Here is a 26802-nt window from a genome sequence, read left to right as displayed (position 1 = left end):
AAAGGAGTGTATGTATTTGCAGCACAAAATGAAACAGGTGCTATCATACTAGCACTAATGCACTGAATCCCATTAGAACTCCGCAGTTAAGTGTGCTTGGGTGATAGTAGTACTAGAATGGGTGACCTCCTATGAAGTCCTTGTGTTGCACCAATTTATTTGTAGATGGGTCGTTCGACCTTATGCACGACTAAAACTATGGTCTGCTAGTTTATTCGCAAATGTGAGTCATGTCGCCGGGACATTTTACTTGATATTAGAACGAGTAGGAGAGATACAGTGTGCACGCACAAGGACACAAATGACGGGAGCGGGAGGGAAGGAGGAGTGTATGTATTTGCAGCGCGGAATGAAATTAGTGCGATCATGCCAGCACTAATGCACCGGATCCTATCAGAACTCCGTAGTTAAGTGTTCTTGGGCGAGAGTGGTACTAGGATGGGTGACCTCCTCGGAAGTACTTGTGTTACGCCCGTCTTTTTCTTAATATTATTCATGCATCTATTTATAGCCCACCACGTGATAAGAGTGTCATTACGAGCATCGTAAATAATAGAACAAGCAAAACAGAGGTGCGACGGGTAGTCCGTTCATCTGGGCGTGAATCTAGGCAACGAGGCATTTTGCTTGATATTACAACTAGAAGTAGAGGTGCGGTGTCCACACAGAGCGAAACAAATGATGGGAGGGGGGAGGGGGAGAGAAGGGGTATATGTATTTGAAGTGAGGAATAGGACAGGTGGGATCATACTAGCACTAATGCATCGTATCCCATCATAATCTGCAATCAAGCGTGTTTTGGTGAGAGTAATACTAGGATGAGTGACCTCCTGGGAAGTGCTTGTGTTGCACCCATCTTTTTGCGGACAGGGCACCAAACATTACAGGCGACCGGAGCCATAGTCTGCTGGTTCATTTATAAGTGAGTCGCCGCGCCGGGGCATTTTGCTTACTTTTTTTTATGCACTCATTTATAATCCACCACGTGATAAGAGAGCCATTACGAGCATCTTACATAGTAGAACAACGAAAAAAAAAGGTGTGGCGGGTGGTCCTTTAATCTGCGCATAAGTCGAGGTGCTGAGGCATTTTTCTTGATATTAGAACTAGAAACAGAGATGCAATGTGTGCGCACAACGAAAAAAAATGACGGGTAGGAAAAGAGAAGGAATATATGTATTTGCAATACGGAATGGAAGGGGTGTGATAATACCAGCACTAATGCACCAGATCCCATCGAACTATACAGTTAAGCATGCTTGGGCGAGAGTAGTACTAGGATTGGTAACCTCCTGAGAAGTCCTCGTGTTGCACTGTCTTTTTATAAACGGAGCGTAAAACGAGACATGTGATCGGAGCCACAATCCGCTGGTGTGAGTTGCGTCGCCAGAAAATTTTGCTTACTATTTTTTCGTGCATTCATTTATAGTCTACCACGTGATAAGAGTGTCATTGCGATATCTTACATAGTAGAATAAAGAAAAATGAGGTACAGTGGGCGGTCCTTTGTTCTGACGTGAGTCGAGGTGTCGGTGCATTTCGCAGGAGGTCACTCATCCTAGTACTACTCTCGCCCAAACACACTTAACTGCAGATTATGATGGGATTTGATGCATTAGTGCTAGTATGACCCCATCCGTCCAATTCCTCACTTCAAATACATATACCCGTTCTCTTTCCTCCCCCCTCTAGTGATTTGTTTCATTATGTGTGAACACCGCACCTCTACTTCTAGTTATAATATCAAGAAAAATGCCCCGTTGCCTCGACTCACGTCCAGATAAACGGACCACCTGCCGCACCTCTGTTTTACTTGTTCTATTATTTACGATTCTCTTAATGACACTCTTATCACGTAGAGGACTATAAATGGATGCACGAAGAATATTAAGAAAAAGACGAGTGCAACACGAGAACTTCTCAGGGGGTCACCCATCTTAGTATTACTCTCGCCCAAGCACACTTAACTGCGAAGTTCTGATGGGATCCAGTGCATTAGTGCTGGTATGATTGCACCTGTTTCATTCTGCGCTACAAATACATACACTCCTTCTCCTTCTCTCCCCCCTCCCGTCATTTGTTTCCTTGTGCGTGCACACTGCACCTCTCCTTCTCGTTCAAATATCAAATAAAATGCTCTGGCGCCGTGACTCACATTTGCGAATAAACCAGCGAACCATTGTTTCATTCGTGTGTAACGTTGAACGACCCATCTGCAAAAAAATGGGTGCAACAAAAAGACTTCCCAGGAGGTCACCACTCCTAGTACTACACTCACCCAAGCACATTTAACTGCTGAGTTCTGATGGAATCCAGTGAATTAGTGCTAGTATAATGACACCTGTTTCATTCCGCGCTGCAAATACATACACTCATTCTCCTTCCCTCCCCCCTCCTGTTTTTTGTTTCATTTTGCGTGCACACTGCACCTCTCTTTCTCGTTCTAATATCAAGTAAAATGCCCCGGTGCCATGACTCACTTTTGCAAATAAACCAGCAAACCATAATTCCAGTCGCGCGCAACGTCGAAGGACCCATCTACAAAAAAATGGGTGCAATACGAGAACTTCCCAGGAGGTCACCCATCCTAGTACTACTCTCGCCCAAGCATACTTAACTGCGAAATTCTGATGGGATTCGGTGCATTAGTGCTCGTATGATCGCACATGTTTCATTCCGTGCTGCAAATACATACACTTCATCTCTTTCCCTCCCCCTTCCCGTCATTTGTTTCTTTGTGCGTGCACACTGCACCTCTTCTTCTCGTTCTAATATCAAGTAAAATACCCTGGCGCCATGACTCACATTTGTGAATAAACTAGCGGACCATAGATCCAGTCGCGCGTAACGTCGAATGACCCATCTGCAAAAAAATGGGTGCAATACGAGGACATCTTAGAAGGTCACCCATCCTAGTACTACTCTCGCCCAAACACACTTATTAGCGGAGTTCTGATAGGATCAGGTGCATAAGTTCTAGTATAATCGCACATATTTCATTATGCGCTGCAAATACATACACTCCTTCTCCTTCCCTCCCCCTCCTATCATTTGTTTCCTTGTGCATGCACACTGCATCTCTCCTTTTCGTTCTAATATCAAGTAAAATGCCTCAGCCCCGTGACTCACATTTTCGAATAAACCAGCAGAACATAGTTCCAGTCGTGTGTAACGTCGAACGACCCATCTATAAAAAAATGTGTACAACATGAGTACTTCTTGGGAGGTCACCCATCAGAGTACTACTCTCGCCCAAGCACACTTAACTGCTGAGTTCTGATGCGATCCAGTGCATTAATACTGGTATAATTGTACCTGTTTCATTCCGTGCTGTAAATACATACACTCCTTCTCCTTCCCTCCCCCCTCCCGTCATTTGTTTCCTTGTACGTGCACACTGCACCTCTCCTTCTCGTTCTAATATCAAGTAAAATGGCTTTGCACCGTGATTGACATTTACGAATAAACCAGCGGACCATAGTTTTAGTCGCGTGTAACGTTGAGCGACCCATCTGCAAAAAAATGGGTGCATCATGAGTAATTCCGAGGAGGTCATCCATCCTAGTACTACTCTTGCCCAAGCAAACTTAAATGTGGAGTTCTGATGGGATCTGGTATATTAGTGCTGGTATTATTGCACATGTTTCATTCTGCGCTGCAAATACATACACTCCTTCTCATTCCCTCCCACCTCCCGTCATTTATTTCCTTGTGCTTGCACACTTCACCTCTCATTCTCATTCTAATATTAAGTAAAATATCTCGGCGTCGTTACTCACATTTACGAAAAAATCAACGGATCTTAGTTCCAGTCGTGCGTAACGTCGAACGACCCATCTACAAAAAAGATGGGTGCAACACGAGTACTTCTCAAGAGGTCACTCATCCTAATACTACTCTCGCCAAAGCACACTTAACTGCGAAGTTCTGATGGGATCTGGTGAATTAGTGCTGGTATGATCGGACCTATTTTATTCTGTGCTGCAAATACAAACACTCCTTCTCCTTCCTTCCCCCCTCCCGTCATTTGTTTCTTTGTGTGTGCACATTGCACCTCTGCTTCTCTTTCTAATATTAAGTAAAATACCATGGCGCCTCTACTCACATTTGCGAATAAACCAACAGACCATAGTTCCAGTTTCGCGTAACGTCGAACGACTCATCTGCAAAAAAATGGTTGCAACACAAGGACTTCCTAGGAGGTCACTAATCCTAGTACTATCTCGCCCAAGCACACATAACAGCGGAGTTCTAATGGGATCCGGTGCATTAGTGCTGATATGATCGCACCTGTTTCATTCCGCGCCGCAAATACATACACATCTTCTCCTTCCCTCCACCCTCTAATCATTTATTTTCTTGTGCGTGCACACTGACCTCTCCTTCTCGTTCTAATATCAAGTAAAATACCCCGACGCCGTGACTCACATTTGCGAATAAACCAGCGGATCATAGCTCTAGTCACGCGTAACGTCAAACAACTTATCTGCAAAAAAATAGGTGCAATAGAGTACTTCCTAGGAGGTCACCCATCCTACTACTACTCTTGCCCAAGCACAAATAACTAGAGAGTTCTAAAGGGATCCGGTGCATTAGTGCTGGTATGATCGCACTTGCTTCATTCCGCGCTACAAATACATACACTCCTTTTGCTTCCGTCCCCCCTCCCGTTATTTGTTTCCTTGTTCGTGCACGCTGCATCTCTACTTCTCGTTCTAATATCAAGTAAAATACCTCAGTGCCTTAACTCACATTTGCGAATAAACTAGTGAAACATAGTTCTAGTCGTGCGTAACATCGAACGACCCATCTGCAAAAAAATAGGTGCAACACGAGGACTTCTCAGGAGGTCACCCATCCTAGTACTACTCTCGCCCAAGCACATATAATTGTGGAGTTCTAATGGGATCCGGTGCATTAGTGCTGGTATGATCTCACCTGTTTCATTACGCACTGCAAATACATACACACATTCTCCTTCCCTCCACCCTCCCGTCATTTGTTTCCTTGTGCGTGTACACTGCACCTCTCCTTCTCCTTCTAATATCAAGTAAAATGCCTCGGCGCCGTGACTCACATTTGTGAATAAACCAGCGAACTATAGTTCCAGTCGTGCGTAATATCGAATGACCCATCTGCAAAAAAATAGGAGCAACACGAGGACTTCCCAGGAAGTCAACCATCCTAGTACTACTCTCGCCCAAGCACACTTAAATGCGGAGTTCTGATGAGATCCGGTGCATTAATGCAAGTATGATTGCACCTATTTCATTCTGCACTGCAAATACATACACTCCTTCTCCTTCCCTCCCCCCTCCTATCATTTGTTTCATTGTGCGTGCACACTGCACCTCTCCTTCTCGTTATAATATCAAGTAAAATGCTGCGGTGACGTGACTCACATTTGCAAATAAACCAGCGGAACATAATTCAACTCGCACGTAGTGACGAACGCCCCACATTAAAAAAAATAGGTGCAACACGAGGACTTCCTAAGAGGTCACAACTCCTAGTACTACACTTGCCCAAGCACATTTAACTGTGGAGTTCTGATGGGATCCGGTGAATTACTGATGGTATAATGGCACCTGTTTCAATCTGCGCTGCAAATACATACACTTCTTCTCATTCCCTTCCCACTCTCGTCATTTATTTCCTTGTGCGTGCACACTGCACCTCTTATTCTCCTTCTAATATCAAGTAAAATGCCCCGACGCCGTGACTCACATTTGTAAATAAACCAGCGGACCATAGTTCCAGTCGCGCTTAACGTCGAACGACCCATCTGCAAAAAAATAGGTGCAACACGAGTACTTCCGATGAGGTCACCCATCCTAGTACTACTCTTGCCCAAGCACACTTTAATGCATAGTTCTGATGGGATCCGGTGCATTAGTGCTGGTATGATCGTACCTGTTTCATTCTGCATTGCAAATACATAGATTCCCCCTTCCCTCCCCCCTCCCCCCCGTCATTTGTTTCCTTGTGCGTTCACACTGCACCTCTCCTTCTCGTTCTATTATTAGACAATTGATTAAAATTACAATAAATACTAATATAGTTACAGTTAATAAATTCAGAATTCATTATAATATCAACTAATATAAATAACTATCATTAGTATTAATTAATAGTTATAGAATCTATCTAAAGTAAATTTTTTTAAGCTCATTTATCTATGAGTACAACATAACTTATGAAAAGTCATATTAATTGATGAAATAAATTGTTAGAATATATAAATTGATTTTTATTATAGCATACTTAATACATACTAATGTAAATTCTTAATTTTTTGTAAGTTAAGATATATCTAAAAAAATTTAAGAAGAATGACTAATAAGTAGTATTTAACACATGATGAGACGAACTTGAACCACTATTAAATATAAACACATCATGAATAAAACAAATATTTCAGAACATTCAATTTCATCTTTCGATGATATGACTAATTCATATGGGAGATAACTTAGTAGACGAACATATGATTTTAAATCATAATTAAATATATTCATATTATGTGCAACGATTTTAAGATATTTGTTTCATTCATTATTGATAGAAACAATTATAAATCCTAGAAAATTTAAAAAAAAGTAATGTAACATAATTACTTGGATGCATTTCTAGTTCTAGATGATAGACATCTTAATAATAATAAAAGTGTATTTTTTTGTCAGTCTCTTGCACAACAAAACTGGTGAGTGTTCGTCCATTCTGCTCCACATGTATAACAAAATTGAGCATTACACGTGTAAGACAATTAAATTAACTCACCAATTTTATAAGTTCAAACCTTATTATTCTTCTAAAATTTTTGTTCATGCAAAATATACTTATATTATTTTCTATATTAATATAGTTTTTTTTCTAAATTATATTTTATGAGTATTAAAATCCTAAATCTAATTGAATATAAAGTTTAGTTTAGAACTTACATTGTAAATAGTAAAAGTGTTAGGGAGTTAAAAATAGACCTGCATTGAATATGTGGGCAGCCCTCGATTTTTTCTACATAGAAATTACAGTTAGGACACCACCTTCATTTTCTCTCTTTGGCCAACTCTCTTAGCAGATCTTCAGTTGCTTTTTCCCCATCATTCAACCTCTGAAACTCCTCGCACTCAATTCCTGAATGCCATGGAAAAAACATGTAGCACAAAATAGTCTGTGGCATAACAAACACTCTGATTCTCTAATAATCTCCCCTGGATTCTCATCAACCAAGTCCTTCACCAACAATGTTGAGCAATTCTTGTATGGACAATAAAATCTTTCAGACACTTTAATCATTTTCTCGCACAAAATATCTTCCCACAGATCAATCACAACTTTCGGAATCAAAGCCCTACATGTATCTGGCTCCAGCACTAACTTGCAGTCCACTGTCGGATAAGTGATCATGTTATTCGCTGCTCTAACTTCGTCGCCACGTGTCTACTTATGCAGTTGCGACAAAAAAATAGCCGCAGCTATCAGCGGTTAACATCTCATTATATTCCTTTCCCTATACGCATATTTCGTAATAGCTCTTTGATGTTTTAGCTTCATCTTCTTTGATGCATAGCTCGTTTGACATCACTGCAACCTAGTGGGTCGTGATTTCAGAGGTTTCTTCTTCCTAATAATGATGAGTGATTCTCCTCTCAAACTTGAAAGGTCTCTTCTTTGAAAAGATCCAACAAATAATAGAGATCATTTATGCTACTCAGATCGAGGGTAAATATATGAATTAATGATATAATAAATGCAGGAGACCCAAAATGATGTTTTGTAATAATAGGTAAGAAAAAAAAAAGTTGGCATGCACGATAATTTTAACATGTTAAAATTTTAGTTATTAATGTTTATTTAATAATTATAACTGAGGTTTTTTAAATAATAATTTAAAGTTTAATGTATAAATAATATTTTTCACTTGAAATTTATTGTTAAAAAAAATGAAAAGATATCATGTAAGATGTAATTATACATATTGGGAATCCTATCCTACACTTAATTAGTTATGAAGATCTATGCTATATTGGAGTATATGGACCACTCCAAATATGGTTCGTACTCCATCGAGAAAATCTGAGAAAAAAGAGTCTAATCCATTCTAATCCAACTAAATCGAACTAACAATTAAATTAATTTAATACATATGTATAAAAATCAGAAAAAAATTAAAAATATAAAAACTCCAATTTAATATATATGTATATTATATACATATATATATATATATATATATCTCATTTGTTATTTATTAATTTTTAGAATAGAAATATTTTAATAAAATAGAGAACTGACTAAACTTAAAAGAAAACAGTCTAGTTTTTTACTTAGACGATCCTCTATTTTTAGTTTTAGTCTAGTCCAATCTAGTTTCAGATGGTTAAATGCCACATGTATAGTATTATGAGCTAAAAAAGATTTTATATTATTATTTTGAGAAAATAAGAATTAAAAATATATATAAGGAAACAATCTAAGATATACAAAAAATAATTTTTTAAAACAAGTTATAAAAACTTGATCACTTTTCTAGATGGAATTACTCATGATAAATTATGATGAAGGTAGGAAAAAGAATAAAAATTCCAAATAATCAATTGTATGTACATGGTGTAACGACCCCATAAATTCAAAAGGAAATACATATAATAATTTAAGTGCGGAAGCTAAATAAAAGATTAAGGTTAACATCCCTTACACAATAACTTAAAAATACTAAACAATATCACGAAATAAGTTCTCTAGAGGAAATACGAGAAATACTGTCTTCTTGTAGATCGGGCTCAGGAACCAGGTCCTTCTTATCTGAAATGGTTAAATAAGGAATGAGTTACACTAGCCTAGTAAGGACATCACACTATATCACCGTCACAGAAACAAAGGTTGGTAGAAAACCAAAAACAACAAATGGAGCACAAATTTTAATCAAATTCATTTATCAATAATCAAACCATTTACAGTCTACTTACCGCAGTGAGACTCATAAAAACAACCTACGGAAAGAATAACATTATAAATATCATGAATTCATATATAATCTGTAACATAGCACATATAATACTTTTATATTCAAATCATCAAACAACAATTGCCCCTTTTTATTAGCCTACTAGTATCCATGGGGATCCATAGGGGTCCCCGCTACACGTGAACCATTCTCCTTAATAAACTTAATTCCAGGGCCGTCCCATACCCCGTCTGGTATGAGTGCCAAAACAATAAACCTCAATACCCCGTCCGGTATGAGGGTAAAGCGAGCTGTCCCCATACCCCGTCCGGTATGGGCGCCAAATGACCAAGTCTCTATACCCCGTCCGGTATGAGACAACGTTCACGGTAGGGTTCCCTATGAACCCAGTCCGTCCACCATCTCCCATGATATCTAGTGGGCTGTCATCTTATCCATTTATCAAATCCCATCCCATTCCTGTTTGTCTTTAGTCTCCGTTACCAACTCAAACATCAATTCATACACAAGTAACGTGCATCCAACAAAGCAAGTATATCTTAGATTCCCAAAATCAAACAGCAGTGAAGTAAGCAGTGATACATGCATTCAAAATCATAGAATAAATAAACTAGATACTATAATGCATTTAAACTGTAAAATAAATCAAACAGGAATTGATAGAGAAATATGTCTGGTTCGGGCTCCATTAGCAATCGTAATTAATTATGCATATCTATTTAATTTGTACAAAAGACAGTATTATCATTTATTCAGACATCAATTCCATGATAGGAGATAGGGTGAGGGGTCCTTACTTGATTTAATGCAGAAAACTAAATTTCCACTGCGCCTACGGGCGGTCCCTGGGTTCCTTGAGTTTTATCACAGGAACTAATGCAAGTTTGGCCAAATTTGGCCAAAAACGGCCAGAAACAGCCAACCCGAGGCGGATTGCCGCTGTGGGCGGCAGCGCCGTCATCGGAGCAAGGCGGAGCCGCCGTGCCAGAATTTTAAAATTGGTCGAATAGGCCCTGGGTCTAATTTGGGGTTTTTGGGGATATGTGCAGGTACCGGAAGTGTGTTTCAGTTTCTAAGAAAAAATTCAGAAAATCTAGGGACTGCCTATAGGCGCAATGAGAACACGATTTCAGACTCCGAAACAAGTAAGGATCCCTAACCCTATTTCCTATCACGACATTAAAGCTTAATAAATGATAAAACGGTATTTTATGAATTAATAGATATGTATAATTAATTAAGGTTGCTAATGGAGCTCGGATCTGTTAGTTATTTTACAGTTTTAAATGCATTATGGTATCTGATTTATTTATGTTATGGTTTTGAATGCATGAATCACTTTTTATTTCATAATGACTTGATTTTTGTGAATTCGATGATATGCCTGCATTATTAGATGCTCGTTATTGGTTCAAATATTCATGATTTTGTGAGAAACAGAAAACTAAGAAAAGAATAGAAAAGGTATGTAAATTGATAAATGGGTAAGTCGACAGCTCACTAGATATCTTGGGAGATGGTGGATGGACCGGGTCCATAAGGAACCCTACCAGGAACGTGGTCTCTCATATCAGACGGGGTATGGAGACTTTAAATATTTTAGCACTCATACCATACGGGGTATGGGGACGGCCCGCTTCACCCTCATACCGAACGGGGTATTGAGGTTTATGATTTTGGCGCTCATACTGGACGAGGTATGGGGACAGCCCTGGAATTAAGGTGAATGGTTCACGTGTAGCGGGGACCTCTATGGATCTCCATGGATACTAGTAGGCTGATAAAAGAGAAAATTTGTTGCCTGATGATTGAAATACAAAAGTATGATATGTGTTATGTTACAGAGTGTGCATGATCTTATGATGTTTATAATGTTATTGTTTTCATAAGTTTTTTTCATGAATCTCACCAAGATAAGTGAACAGTAAAGGGTTTTATTATTGATAAATGAATTTGTTATAATTTATACTCTATTGGTCGTTTCTGTTTTCTACCAACCTTTATTTCTGTGACAGTGAGATAGTGTGACATCTTTATAGGGATAGTGTAGCTTATTCCTTACTTAACCATTTCAGATCAGGAGGACTGGGTTCCCAAGCCCGTTCCGCAGGAAGATGACGAGTAGAAGTCTAAAGATTCATTAGTTTTCCTTATAGTATTCATTCATAGTATTTTCTTTAGTTAGTTTATTCTTTCACATCTTTAATATGTTTTGATTATTATGTAAGGGATCTTAATAATAATCTATTTTATTTCACTTTCGCACTTAGAATAAATATATACATTTTCTTTTAATTTTTGGGGTCGTTACACTCGGTGGGCCGAAAAAACAAAAAAAATCAAAACTTACCGGCGGTGGGGCTCTCCGGTGCAGTGGCTCCTCCAGCTCACATCACGGTTGAGTGTTTTGCTCCAGTCAACCTGTAGAGGAGGAAATGGTGACCACAACAGTGGAAAAATCACATCAAACGGGAATCGGGAAGGGCCTCATCGGAGGCAAAAACTGAGAACCCTGCGGCAGCGCCACTGGGCTTTGGCGGTATTTTCTGGCCAATTGGCCAGTGCTTTCGCTCTGATTTGGCCATAGGTGAGTTTAGAATCAAATTCTGAGCAAAGAGTAGAATTTTTATCTCGTTTGGCAGCCGAAAATTGCTCTGGTACGGCGGTGGGTGGCGGTGGTCGGCTTCCCGGCGGCTGGGCTGTCTTCTCCGGCGAGGGGCTCTGGCGGCTAGGGTTAGGGTTTGGCTGCAAATGAGGTTATTTATACCCATCTGCTTTTAATTTGAGTCGTCCATCGCTTTTAATCTGAATCGTTCGATCGAGATTAAATAGGAAATGAATCTGGGCCGTCCATCGCGATTCAATCTGGGCCGTCCGTGCGAGATTCAATCTAGGCCATTCGTGCGCGATGCAATCTGGGCTGTCCATGTGCATTTTTGATCTGGGTCGTCCGTGCGCGCAGGAATGGATCTCAGTCGTTTGATCGCGCGCACGCGGATCGCCCACGTGGCCTTCTGTGTCAGCATCTCTGCCACCTGACGAGTCTTGGTTGGCCGGGGCTGCTGACCGGGTAGCTGACATGGCACAACTTTTTTAAATTATATTTTGACCCCAGTTTCTGATTTTTCTTTCAAAAATACCCTCAGAACCCAAATTTTCATCCCTTTTTTCCAAAATTGTTTACAATTAAATCCCTAAATAATTTTTTTACCCCTTTTTATTATTATTATTATTATTTCTATTAAAATAAATTAAATTAAATTAAATTCTATTAATACTTATTTATATTTATATGGAATAAATTAAATTAAAATAAACTAAAATAAAATAATAATAATAAAAATAAAAAGAATTTTTTTTTTTTGCTACAACTCTCCCTCTTTTAAAAGAAATTTGGTCCCTCAAATTTGCCTCTTACTCTCGATCTAACAACTGGGGGTACTGGGCTCTAAAGTCTGCTTCTAGCTCCCGTATAGCCTCCCTTGGTGTGTAGTTCTGCCATACGACCTTTACAAAGGATATTTTTCAGTTGCGGAGTAATCTACTCTTTCGATCCGTAATGCTGACTGATACTTCCTCGTAGGATAAGCCCTCCTAGAGTGGGAGAGGTTCGTAGGCCAAGACATGAGAGGGGTCTGGGTTGTACTTGCATAGCATGGACACATGAAACACATAGTGGACCTTGGAAAGCTCTAGAGTTAGTGCTAGTCTGTAGGTGATGGTACCAATCTTGTCTAAGACTTCGAAATTACCAATAAATCGGGGGTTCAGTTTTTCCCTCCTGCCGAACTTACTAATTCCGTTGAAAGGAGTGACCTTAAGGAACACCCGGTTGCCTTTTTCAAACGCTAAATCTCTCTTCCGGGTATCCGCATAACTCTTCTATCTGCTCTGAGTCGTCTGAATGTTCCTCCTGATCTTAACTATCTTGGATGTAGTTTCCTCTACCAGCTCCAGGCCAAACAATTTTCTATTGCCCACTTCTTCCCAACAAATCGGCGATCTGCATGGATGCCCATATAACGCCTCATACGGAGCCACGCCAATGCTCGCTTGGTAGCTGTTGTTGTAGGCAAACTCTATCAGGGGCAGATGGTCGTCCCAATGGCCCCCAGAGTCAAGGACACAAGCTCGAAGCATATCCTCAAGTGTATGGATTGTCCTTTCTGATTGTCCATCAGTCTGAGGGTGGAAGGCAGTACTGAGGGACAACTTCGTTCTCATGGCTTGCTAAAAGCTACTCCAAAAATGAGAAGTTAACCTGGGGTCCCTGTCGGACACCACTGTTACTAGGACTCCATGCAATCTGACTATTTCCTGGATATACATTCTTGCCAACTTGTCCAAAGAGTTGGTCATCCTGATGGCTAAGAAGTGGGAAGACTTGGTAAGCCGGTCAACAATCACCCAGATGGCGTTATGTCCTGAGTGTGCCTTAGGTAACCCTGTCACAAAGTCCATGGTGATATGTTCCCACTTCCACTTTGGGATCGATAAAGGCTGAAGTAACCCGCTTGGGCGCTGATACTCTGCCTTGACCTGCTGACATAGCAAGCATTTAGACACAAAGTCAGCTATGTCCTTTTTCATCCCATTCCACCAAAATCGGAGTCGCATGCTTTGGTACATTTTGGTGCTTCCGGGATGCATGGCAAACTTTGAGCTATGAGCCTCTGTCATGATGTCTCTCTTTAACTTACTGTCACCTGGAACACACATCCTGTCCTAAAATTGGAGCAACCCATCAGCGAAGACTCAAAATTCTGAGCTAACTCCCTGTTCTACATTGTTCTTGAGGGCCATTAGGGTGGGATCAGCTGACTGAGTTTCCCTTATTCTATGGATTAACTCAGGCTGGACGGTCAAATGGCCCAAACATGTGACTCTCCTCAAGTCCTGAAGTTGAACATGTTGTGTAGCCCCAATTTACATGCATTCTGAGACCATCAGATGGGCTAAGATACCTGCATTTTTTCTGCTGAGTGCATCGGCTACCACGTTGCCCTTATCCGGATGGTACAAGATATCACAATCATAGTTCTTAAGAAGTTTTATCCACCTTCTCTGATGCATGTTGAGATCCTTATGAGAGAATATGTGTTTCAAACTCTTGTGATCGGTATAGATCTGGAAGGTCTCTCCATATAGATAATGGCGCCAAGTCTTCAAGGTGTGTATGATTGCGGCAAGCTCTAAGTCATGGGCAGGATAATTTTTTTTATGACTCTTTAACTGTCTGGACCCATAGGCTATGACTTTTCCATGCTGCATTAGAACACCACTCAGGCCTAGATAGGAGGCATCACTGTAAACTGTATATCCCCCCGATCCATTCGGTAAGGCCAGCACAGGTGCAGTAGTCAGACGCTCTTTAGTTCTAAAAACTTCTTTCACAGTCCTCATTCCACTCAAACTTGGCATTCTTCTTTGTGAGTCGGGTCAGGGGAGCCGCTAGACTAGAAAATATTTTAACGAACCTGCGGTAATAGCTAGTCATTCCCAGAAAGCTACGGATTTCTTTAACTGATGTCAATTTCTCCCAACTGAGCACCGCTTCAACTTTTTTAGGATTTACCGATACTCCATCCTTTGATATAATGAGTCCCAAGAAGGCGGCCCGCTCAAGCTAGAATCCACACTTACTCAACTTTGCATACAGCTTCTTTCTTCTAAGAACCTACAGAACCTGGGCTAGATGGTGAGCATCTTCCTCTCTACTTTTTGAGTAGACAAGGATTTCATCGATGAACACGATAACAAATTGATATAAGAATTGTCTGAAGACCCTATTCATCAAATCCATGAAGATGGCTAGGGCGTTGGTTAGCCCAAATGGCATGACCAGGAACTCATAGTGTCTGTACCTAGTTCGAAAAGCCGTCTTGGGGATTTCATCTGTCCTTATTTTCACCTGATGATAACCCGATCGCAGGTCTATTTTAGAGAAGACCAGCGCACCCTGCAACTGATCGAAGAGGTCATCAATCCTGAGAAGGGGATATTTGTTCTTGATTGTGACATTGTTCAATTCTCTGTAATCAATACATAGTCTTAACGTTCCATCTCCCTTCCTAGCAAAAGTGACTTCGGCACCCCAAGGGGACACACTATGTATGATAAAACCATTGTCTTGCAATTTAGTGATCTATTTCCTTAGCTCCTCTATCTCAACGCAGCTCATGCAGTAAGGAGCAACCGAAATCGACTGGGTGTCAGGCTGTAGATCTATGGTGAACTCGACTTTCCTGTCCACTGACAGTCCGGGTAGTTTATCTGAAAACACATCTGAAAAGTCTCGAACTACTGGAATCTCTTGAATACAATTATCTTTCTTGGATTTGCCTAGTTAGAGAAAATAGCAAGGTTAAGGTACTTGACAAATAAGAAAATTTGCCGTCATGGAATAAGTACTAAATGATTTTATTAATTTATAAATGGCTCCTCATTAGGAGGATTAAATACAACCTTCTTGCTAAAGCAATCTATAGTGGCGTGATACGCCGCTAGCCAATTTGTCGCTAAAATTACATCAAAATCCCCCGTGTCTAATTCTATTAGGTCTACACTCAGTTTTCTATTTGCTCCACGACACAAGCCCTGTAGACAACTTCTCCCAATAGTGTTACACTCCCAGCAGTAGACACAAATAACATTGAATCAAGTTTATCAGGTAATATATTAAATTTGGATGCAAAAATAGGTGAAACAAATGAATGTGATGCACCAATGTTAAACAAAACGTGAGCAAGATGGTTACAGATAGTGTACATACCCTGTACCACATCCGGGTCGGCTTCAGTATCCTACTGGGTGAGGTTGTAAGCCCTGCCCTGGATAGGAGGTCTTCCCTGATTCTGGTTCCTTGGGCACTCTCTCGCATAGTGTTGGGCACTACCACATATGCGACAGGTGTTGTTGAGGCGGTAGCATGGTCGCTCCCCGTGATCCCTGCCGTAATGCTGACAGATCTTACCACGTCCTGCCACTGGAGCCTGAGGGGGAGCCTGGATCACTGGTCTGGGCCTCTTGTTCTGTTGGATAGGCGTAGTAGGAGCTGGTCTGTGGGGTGGAGCTGAGGGTTTGTGGTTCTCTGCTGACTGAGGGAGGGTTTGGAGGCTCCTCTCCACTAACTGTGCCTTGGCCAAAATGGCCGAGTAAGTCCTGAGCTCCAGTACAAATAAATGCTGTTTGATCTCTGGGCGGAGGCCCCATTGGAACCTCCTAGCCTTCCTACCCTCATTCATCAACGTTTCAGGGGAGTATTGGCCTAACTCCAGAAACTTATGAGCATATTCTGACACCATCATGTTCCCTTGGACCAACTAGACAAACTCCATCTCTTTCAGATATCGGATGTGCTCTGGTAGGTACTTTGCATAAAAGGCTGCTAGGAACTGTTCCCAAGTAATTGGAACAGACAGGGTGGTCTGTTTGAGTTCCCACCAGCGGTCTGCTTCTCCCACCAGCATATAAGTAGCAAGGGTGACCCTTTGCTCGGGAGTCACTCCTAGGGTCTTGAAGGCCTTCTCCGTCTCCGCCAACCAGTAATGGGCATCTTCAAAATAGGATTCTTCTGTAAAAGTAGATGGGTTTAGTCTCATGTACCTCTCTACGTATCCTAGGTCAATCATAGAAGGATCTGGGTCCCACGGAAGAGGGATTGGGCCAGGCTAAGGATAGACTGGGGGGCCCTGTGGTGGTACTTGCTGATATGGTGGGGGCACTGGATTATACTGTGGAGGTGCCGGGTAGTACTGTGGCTGGGGCACCGAATTATACTGTAGCGGTGGCACCGGGTGGTACTGTGGAGGAGGAGACTCGTACCAGGGTGGCTCGGGATCCTCTCGCTGCAGTGGTGGCTCAACCTGTGGCAGCGGGGGAGGGTCGGGTAGCTCCCTTCTCTCCTCTCGACCCTGCCGGGCAGCAATGAGTCTCTCAAGCATCTCAAATATCTTATCAACGTCTTCCCGAAGCGAACTATCCCGAGCTGCTCGATTTAGTGGGGATCTTCCTCTTCTCATCTCTTCGTACCTTCATTTCATAAGGAAGGGTTGAGTAATGATTCATTGGTTTGGTGTTTCTCTAAGTATCATTGTGTAAGGGACGAGTCCGAGGAACGCGGCTCTGATATCAACTGTAACGACCCCGAAAATTCAAAAGAAAATATATATAATAATCTGAGTGCGAAAGCTAAATAAAATATTAAGGTTAACATCCCTTACACAATAACTTAAAAATACTAAACAATATCACGAAATAAGTTCTCTAGAAGAAATACGAGAAATAAGAAAAATAAAAGAAACTATAAGGCATCTAGTATCTACTCGCCGTCTTCTTATGGATCGGGCTCGGGAACCAAGTCCTCCTGATCTGAAATGGTTAAATAAGGAATGAGTTACACTAGTCTAGTAAGGACATCACACTATATCACTGTCACAGAAGGAAAGATTGATAGAAAACCAAAAACAACCAATGGAGCACAAATTTTAATGAAATTCATTTATCAATAATCAAATCATTTACCATCCACTTACCGCAGTGAAACTCATAAAAACAACCTACGGAAATAATAACATTATAAATATCATGAATTCATGTATAATCTATAACATAGCACATATAATACTTTTATAGTCAAATCATTAAACAATAATTGCCCTTTTTTATTAACCTACTAGTATCCATGGGGATCCATAGGGGTCTCCGCTACACGCGAACCATTCCCCTTAACAAACTTAATTCCAAGGCCGTCCCCATACCCCGTCTTGTATGAACGCCAAAATAATAAACCTCAATACCCCGTCTGGTATGAGGGTGAAGCGGGCTATCCCCATACCTCGTCCGATATGGGCGCCAAATGACCAAGTCTCCATACCCCGTCCGGTATAAGACAACGTTCACGGTAGGGTTCCCTATAAACCCAGTCCGTCCACCATCTCCTAGGATATCTAGTGAGGCTGTCATCTTATCCATTTATCAAATCCCATCCCATTCTTGTTTGTCCTTAGTCTCCGTTACCAACTCAAACATGAATGCATACACAAGTAACGTGCATCCAACAAAGCAAGTATATCTTAGATTCCCAAAATCAAACAGTAGTGAAGTAAGCAGTGATACATGCATTCAAAATCATAGAATAAATAAACCAGATACTATAATGCATTTAAACTGTAAAATAAATCAAATAGGAATTGACAGAGAAATATGTCCGGTTCGGGCTCCATTAGCAACCATAATTAATTATGCATATCTATTTAATTTATACAAAATACAGTATTATCATTTATTCAGACATCAATTCCATGATAGGAGATAGGGTGATGGGTCCTTACTTGATTTGATGTCGAAAACTAGATTTTCACTACGCCTACGGGCGGTCCTTGGGTTCCTTGAATTTTTTTTCTCGGGAATTGAAACGAGCTGAGGATAACTATACATGTCCCAAATAACCCAAAAATCATACCCAAGACCTACTCGACAAATTTTAGAATTTCGGCACGGCGACTCTGCCGTGTTCCAGTGGCGATCCGCCTCGAGTTAGTTGTTTTTGGCCGTTTCTGGCTGAATTCAGCCAAACTTGCATCGGTTCCTATGAAAAAACACACTTAGGGCCCTCGGTGGATCCAGAACAACATAGAAAACTGAAACTAACCGACGGTGGGGCTTTCTGGTGCAGCGGCTCCTTCGACTCACGTTGCGGTTGGGTGTTTTGCTCTAGTTAACCTATAGAGGAGGAAACAATGATCACAACGGTGAAAAAATCACATCTAACGGGAATCGAGAAGGGCCTCATCGAAGGCAAAAATCGAGACACTCCGCGGCGGCACCGCTGGACTTCGGCGGTGTTTTCCGGCCAATTGGCCGGTGCTTTCACCCCGATTTGGCCATTGGTGGGTTTAGAATCAAATTCTGAGCAAAGAGTAGAATTTTTATCTCGCTTGGCGGCCGAAAATTGCTCCGGTACGGTGGCAAGTGGCAGCGGTCAGCTCCTAGGCGGCTGGGCTGTCTTCTCCAGCGAGGGGCTCTAGCAGCTAGGGTTAGGGTTTGGGTGCGGATGAGGTTATTTATACCCATCCGCTTTTAATCTGATATGTCCCTCGCTTTTAATCTGGACCGTCCGATCGCGATTAAATAGGGAATGAATCTGGACTGTCCGTGCGCGATTCAATCTGGGCCGTTTGTGCGCGATGCAATCTGGGCCGTCCAAGCGCGTTTTTGATTTGGATCGTTCGTGCGTGCAGGAACGGATCTCAGCCGTTCGATCGTGCACACGTGGATCACCCACGTGGCTCCCTCCCGCGTGGCCTCACGCGTCAGCATCTCTGCCACCTGGCGCGTCTTAGTTGGCCGGGGCTGCTGACCGGGCAACTGACGTGGCACAACTTTTCTAAATTGTCTTTTGACCCTTGGTTTCTGATTTTTCTTTCAAAAATACCTCTAGAACCCAAATTTTCACCCTTTTTCCCCAAAATTATTTTCAATTAAATTCCTAAATAATTTTTTTACCCATTATTATTATTATTTCCATTAAAATAAATTAAATTCTATTAATACTTATTTATATTTATATGGAATAAATTAAATTAAAATAAAATAATAATAATAAAAATAAATTTTTTTTTTTTATTTTTGGGTGTTACACATGGTATATGGGTATGCAAAATTATAGAACTCATGACATTAGGTGGAAACTATGTGGAAACGTACATGGAGAAATTATGACGCATGTTCTAAGATAAACTTTCATACATTTTTATTGTAAAGTAGCATAATTTAGTTTCTTTAGGTATCAAGCAAACAATCATTTGCCAAGATTTGATCCAAGTTTATCTACTTCTGTTCGGTTAACATAAATCAATTAATCTTTTAAATAAAGAAAATTCGAAATTTAAACTGTCCATAATTCATGTAGAGTTTTAGAAAAAGATAAAAAAGAATTTTTTTTAATACATATGGCATAATTTAAGGTGTAACCTCAAAAACTAAATGTAAACATATTTGATACATTATAATAAAAATAGTGTACAAAAGGTTTAGTCCTTATCTTAGACACTTCATTTAATAGAGGTGCTTTAGGAGGAGTCCATTGAAAGATAATGACATTCTCTTCCAAGTAACCTAAAAACTCTTGGTAAAGTCTCTATCCAATTGAAAAACATTAATACTTTTATCTAAGTGCTTTTCTACTCTATTCTTAAACTCTTTGAGCTTATGAAATTTTCATAATCTTATTTCATGAGATATGAAAGCCCAAAACCTATAAAAATCATATGTAATGCTAACAAACTAAAAAAAAAAACCATTTCTAGCTATAGCAAACATGGGTCCATAAATTCCATAATGGATTATCTCCTAAAATTCAGTTCCCCATTCTCCTTTCGTGTTAAAGAGATTCATAAGCATGTCTCTCATGATCTAAGATTCAAAAATAACATACAGTTCCAGATTAATGTTCTCAGGGAGACTATTTTAAGCAACTTGTGTAATCATTTTTTATTTATATGCTCTAGTTACAATGTCAAAGTTATATTTATAAGCTCTAAAGAGAACTGAATTAGGTTTCTTTGAATTTTTACTAGTTTTAAGTTTGAGTTATGATTCATTAAATGAGTACTTTTGACAAGTACTAAATGTTTGAAGAAACAAATGAGATGATGTTTAAAATTTTAAATCAAATGAATATGTGATAAAATTTGAATTTAAACAATGAATAAATTTAATAGAAAGAGCAAATCAATCACGTTAGTAAAAGATTGATATAATTTGACAAATATTGAATGCTTGAAAAAACAAACATAATGATATTCTAGCTTTAAATTAAGGTACGAATTAATAGCACAACTAGATAATTAGTGCAATCAATTAACGGTAAGCTTTCAAATTAGGTCTCTTTTAAATATGTGATATGACGAATAATATTAAATATTTTCCAAGTGTAAGTGCTATGATATTAAATCAAAGAGTTAAAGCAAGTTAATCATCCAATAAGACTAGTTTTCATTCACTACTTCATACTTCTTTTTATCCACGCCCTCATATTCCTTTCTTCTTTTTCATTCATACCCCTCATGCCTCTTTTTTCTTTAATTTTCATTTATTCCAACTTTTGTCAATTTTTGTCACACCTTTATTTTTCCTTTTTCTCTTTCATTTACTCTTTATTCCACTTTTGTTCTCATTATTGTTTTTTTTTTTGGTAAATGAACAAAAATAACAACAAAATCATATGACAAATCAATGACTTTTTTTTTCAATTCTCATTCATTATCCTTTAATTTTAATTGAATCAGGACAAAATTAGGGTATGCCACTCTCAATATTGCTATGTGGAATTCATGATCTTGCAATGAGGTCTAAACATTATGCATTGTGATCATACTAATGGGGGTTTAATATTATCGACAATTCATTTTCGTACTAATGGGAGGTCGAACATTGAGCATTATGATCCATCCATGGGGGATTAAAATTTGGCCATGTTAACATATATGTGCAATAAAAACTCTTCTAACACCATGCTCATAATAACAGAGTAGTGTGCCATTAGGGTTAAGTGCGGTTTTATTTTGAAGACAAATTTTCTTTATGTATAAATATGTAAGAAAGTAAACTTTAAAATATATACATATATTTTTTTTTGAATTAGATTTTCAATAAGATTTCTTATAAAAAGTGTGAATTGAGACTCAAGAAAATTTACTTTAATTATGATATTTGCAAAATATATAATATTTTTATTCACATGACAACAAGCATATATGAAGTATTTGCCACTTCTAAGTTGTGGGGTTTATAAAATATTATATTTATCTTTTAGATTTTTGAGTAGGAGACTTATACATTAGGAAACTTTGGCATGTGATTTTTAGAGCTCGTTCGATTAATGAGCGTTGCATGTTTGTATGATTCTTTTTTTATAAATATGCAGCATTATAACCTGCATAAATCGCGAGTTTCGGGCATTATATTACATCTCCATGTTAGCTTGTAATTTTCTTATGTACTCTTAAGGACCTAGATCCTTACATTATCGTCATTATCTATTGCTTGCGTGAATGGTAAACCTTGTCACTCCCAACCAATTAGGTTATTATCTTGATGGTTAGTGATTACTTATTTAAATACTACAAAATGTCGAACTTTACTATATAAGTGCCTCTAAGATATGAATCACTATAAGTTTGCAATAGAATTTAACAATTGATTGTCCAGAAAATTACCATAAAAGCTATTAATTAGGAAAAGAAATATCAACTGCCAAAAAAATAATTATTATATAAAAGTGAAACTTTCCAACCAAGCTCTCAACAATATTGTCAACATTTGACTCTTTTATTTTCTCTATTTCTAAAGTTAATCTTTTTTCATGAATAAAAATGACTTAAATGATCATACATATTAAAATAGTCACTTCTTTTATAGTATGACTCATAAGTAGCATTTAACACATGATAACATGAACTTGAAAATATTTCATAACATGTATGAAAATTTTAAGATATTTGTTTCATTCATTGTTGATAAAGATAATTATAAACACTAGAGACAATTTAAAAGATATAATGCAACATGATTACTTTGATGCATTTCTAGTGCTAGATGATAAGCATGTTAATAATCATAAGAGCAAGTTTTTTTTTTTCTCAGTCTGCTGCACAACCACTGTGATTTTCCATCCATTCTGCTCCACATCCATAACAAAATTTGGCATTACACCTGTAATACAATAAACTTAACTCATGAACTTTACAAGTTCAAACCTTGTTAGTCTATGTAAATTTACATGTTCATTAATTCATCTTAAGAAAATATAAACAAATAATGAGTTTATTAGACTAGCTACTTCTAATGTTCATTTAACTATGTGATATAAGGTATCAAAACATAAAATACACATAATGAAGAAATACGATATGATATAAATCCCCCACAAAAGAAGCATTAACAATGTGGCTTTAAGAAGTAATATTCTTTAGGATAAATTAGTAGTTTGATCTCTGATATTTAGTACTTATTATAATATGGTTTCTAATACATTTTTATTGTAATTTGGTCATTGACATTTTGTTTTTGTTTTAAACGTCTAATTTTTAGTAGACAAATCTTTCATTAGAAAAATATGATAATTATTTTTTATTTTGATATGAAATCCTTTCATTCTTATAAAACTTTTGTTAACGTAAAATTTTTATATATCTATAGAGATTTTTTTCTAAAATTATATTATATTTGTAGTAAAAGCATAAGGGAGTAAAAAAAACAGACCTGCATGTGACATGTGGGCAGCCTCCATTTCTTTCTACATAGAAATTGCAGCTAGGACACCTTCTCCATTTTCTCTCTTTGGCAAGCTTTCTCAGCAAAAGATCTTCATTTGCTCTTTCATCATCATTCATCTTCTAAAACTCCCCGCACTCAATTCCCAAATGCCATGAAACATAACAAGAAGCACGAAATAGTCTGTGGCAGAATGAACACTCTGATTCTCTAATAACCTTCTCTAGTTTCTCATCAACCACGTCCTTCATAAACCATCCTGAGCAATCCTTGTATGGGCAATAAAATCTTTATGATACTTTTATCTGCTCCTCACACAGAATATCTTCCTATAGATCGCTCACAACTTTTTAAATCAGAGCCCTACATGTGTCAAGCTCCAGCACTTACTTGCAATCCACAGCCGAGCACGTTATTATCAATATCTGTTGCTCTACCTTTACCGTCACGTGTCTACTCATGCATTCTCGACAAAAAAAATTGCCACAGTTTTCACCAGTGAACATCTCATCTTTTTCCTTTCTCTCCATGCATATTTTGCAAAAACTTTGTGATGTTTTACCTTCGTCTTCTTTGATGTTTAACATCAGTGCAACCTAGTAGGTCGTGATTTCAAAGGAATCAATGAGTAATTCTCATCTCAAACTTGAAAAGTCTCCTCTTTGAAAAGATCAAATAAATAGTGGAGATCATTTACACTACTCAGATTGAGGGCAAATACATGAATTAATGGTAAAATAAATGCAGGAGACCCAAAATGACGTTTGCAATAATACACTAAAAAAAGAAAAAAGAAAGTTATATGAACCATCTTCTTCTTCTCTCAGCCACTTCCCCTAAACCACCAGAACCGTAAACCGCCGAAACCCTAAAATGCTGCTCTCTCTCGACATCGTCTTAACGGAGAAAGGGGAGGCACCGCCTTGCCCAAAGGCTAATCGGTCCACAAAGAAGGTTAAGATAAGGCCAGAGCAAAATTAATCTTCGTTTCCTGATGAATAAAAGAGTATAGAGGAAGGGATGGCAGAAGGAATGATGGAAGCAGAAGACACGTCACCTGACCCGGAAACGAGTCACTTAAGGTGGAACGATGCGACTTGATCTAGGGCTGATTGCCTCATGTCGATGGTAGGCAAACAAGGCCTACTCACAACATCGATGGGAGGAGATGTGAAAAGAGGTATAGTGGAATGTTCTGCCGTGACCCGACCTGTGTGCCCGAATGCGACCCAACCGAACACAATCTAGAGGGTGGTTGCAGAAGACGAGCCGATGATGGAGGCCACGCTGGTTGAAGGCAAGCCAGAAACAGAGGCGGCTCTCCCATGTTCTGGTGCGACCTGACTGGCGCTCCTAATGTTGCTCCAGTATGGTGTGGAAAAGTTAACTGTTGAGAATGAAACTATGGTGGATGTTATGATTAGGGATGGGTCCTATGGAATGGGCAGAAAGGTGATGAACCTTAGGTAATTTACAGGCGAGAAACTGCAAACCACACACCTTGGAAAATCTCCTTCGCTACAGGAAGCACCAAATGTGAAACTCTCCTTTAGAGATAAACTCATCAATAGTCATCAGGCTGCTAACAGCCGAGATGAAATTGAGATCAAGTGTGATAGTTTGAAAATACCTCTGAGTTAATTTCTTATATTTGATATATTTAATTTAACTTTGCATGTGTTTGAAAATATATAATAAGATTAAGGACATAGTTTAGAGTCAAATGAAAAAATGATGGATAAGGACGAAGAAGCTAGAATAAGCATAAAGATGCATGAGAAAAGGTGGAAATCTTTTAAATGAAGTGGTATAATGAAAAGTGGTAGCTATTAGGTAAAATGACATAACGGAAAATAACAACTTTTAGATGAAATGGTATGTGAAAAGGCCTTTTACATAAAATAATATATGAAAAGTGGTAATCTTTTAGATGAAGTAGCATGTGAAAAGGTCTCTTAGATGAAGTGGCATGTGAAGAGTGGTAACCTTTTAAGTGAAGTGACATAATGAAAGGTGACAACTTTTAGATGAAATAGTAAGATAGAATGGTGGCAATCTTTCTCTTGTGGCTCCCCACTCCTATAAATAGGGGATAGGAGAAGGGAGGATGAGACATTCCGAATGAGAGAAATACAATAAGAAAGATAGAGGTGAAGGAAGAAGAGGGAGTACGAAGTGTGTGATATTTGAGAGTATTTTGGTGTTTTAGATAAAAATTTTGGGGAAACTCTACTCAATTTGTGAGAGCAGAGAAAGAGGAAGAGAAGAACAATAAGGCTTACGATCAAAAGGAAGTTATGAACCATTATAAAGGTAAACATTTTCTTAAGTTTTGAAGTTCAGTTTCTCTTTGATTTTTGGGATTAGTTTTTGAGTATTGTGTTGGATATTTTTTAGTCAAGAAAGTGACCAAAAATTATCTCGAAACTCTGCCGAATTTTTTAGAGAAAAAAGTTATAAATAAAGCCGGAACTCTCGCTGAATTAAGACTACGACTACTAAGGACCTAAGTTAAGTGGATATTATGAATTCATAGCCTACGTAGTTTTAAACTATTTTATGTATTTTCAATATAAAAATGTACATATGTTTTATTTATCTTCTATATTTGCCAAGTAAGTATTTGTTAAAGTTTTACTTTGATATAAGCATTATTTCGCTTTATATTTTCAAAATGTGATTTTGATACGTGTGCATCACTCATTGTGGAAAAAAGTTATTCCAAAAGCACTTGCATTATCCTAGGCTTCAATCTTGCTATATATAACCATTCTGTGTTTGGGTGTATTAACAAAGTGATAAGTGTGTACCCATACATAACCGTCCCATGTTCGAGTATATGAAAAAATAATCTAATCTCTGTGCCCTAACTTTTTCATGTCTGGGGGGTAGCAGTGTTTCAAGGTACTCATATAAGTTGTTTTGTATTTGGATACATAGGGAACCAGTGATAAGTATCTGTGCCTATGCATAATGTATAGTAACTGATTAATCTTCTATAATAGTGATGAAGTATATAACATGAATATGTTTTTTGGTTTGTGCTTTCGTCTTCTGATTTGCGTCTGTTTTAGAAAGATTATATGATATATGATATATATTCTTTTGTGTGAAAACAAACTATATATTGTATGTACTATATGGTGATTTCATAATATTGCTTATTGGGATATTTAATCTCACCTCTCCTATCACCCTCCAGATACTGAAGATACCTATGCAGAGTGAGAGGTGATACGGAGGAAATTTCTGAAGCCTAGACTATGATATTAAGGTTACTATTTCGTATTTTTGTTTAATAATATAAATAAGGAAATTTAGAGTCTCGTACATATGTTTATGTTTTATATTTAAGGGATGTAATGCTTCTGTGACTCTTTTATTATTAATAAAGTTAAGTTATTTTACTTAACTCGAGTCTATATGATTTAAAAAAATATGCTCTGGTCATTACCCTATAAGACGGGGTATGGTCCATAACAAGTGGTATCAGAGCACGGTTCAAGAACATCCCATGAATACGAGACTTAGGGTTACATAAGACTTAGATATAGTTG

General features: G+C 38.6%; 8 pseudogenes; 2 read left to right on the top strand and 6 right to left on the bottom strand.

Annotated features, from left to right (window-relative positions):
* Positions 1-356: 356 nt before the first annotated feature.
* Positions 357-475, top strand: LOC148265833 (5S ribosomal RNA; annotated as a pseudogene).
* A 724-nt stretch (positions 476-1199) lies between these two features.
* Positions 1200-1317, top strand: LOC148265832 (5S ribosomal RNA; annotated as a pseudogene).
* A 582-nt stretch (positions 1318-1899) lies between these two features.
* LOC148265831 (5S ribosomal RNA) lies at positions 1900-2018 on the bottom strand (annotated as a pseudogene).
* A 531-nt stretch (positions 2019-2549) lies between these two features.
* Positions 2550-2668, bottom strand: LOC148265830 (5S ribosomal RNA; annotated as a pseudogene).
* A 1181-nt stretch (positions 2669-3849) lies between these two features.
* On the bottom strand, positions 3850-3968 carry LOC148265829 (5S ribosomal RNA; annotated as a pseudogene).
* Positions 3969-4821: 853 nt separating this feature from the next.
* Positions 4822-4940, bottom strand: LOC148265828 (5S ribosomal RNA; annotated as a pseudogene).
* Positions 4941-5146: 206 nt separating this feature from the next.
* Positions 5147-5265, bottom strand: LOC148265827 (5S ribosomal RNA; annotated as a pseudogene).
* A 531-nt stretch (positions 5266-5796) lies between these two features.
* On the bottom strand, positions 5797-5915 carry LOC148265826 (5S ribosomal RNA; annotated as a pseudogene).
* Positions 5916-26802: the final 20887 nt, after the last annotated feature.

The sequence above is a fragment of the Carica papaya genome, chromosome 5, assembly GCF_054855325.1.
Source record: "Carica papaya isolate Zhongbai chromosome 5, ASM5485532v1, whole genome shotgun sequence".
Lineage (NCBI taxonomy): Eukaryota > Viridiplantae > Streptophyta > Magnoliopsida > Brassicales > Caricaceae > Carica > Carica papaya.
The sequence above is the reverse complement of the archived record's forward strand: the minus strand, read 5'-3'. Positions and strand labels throughout refer to the sequence as shown.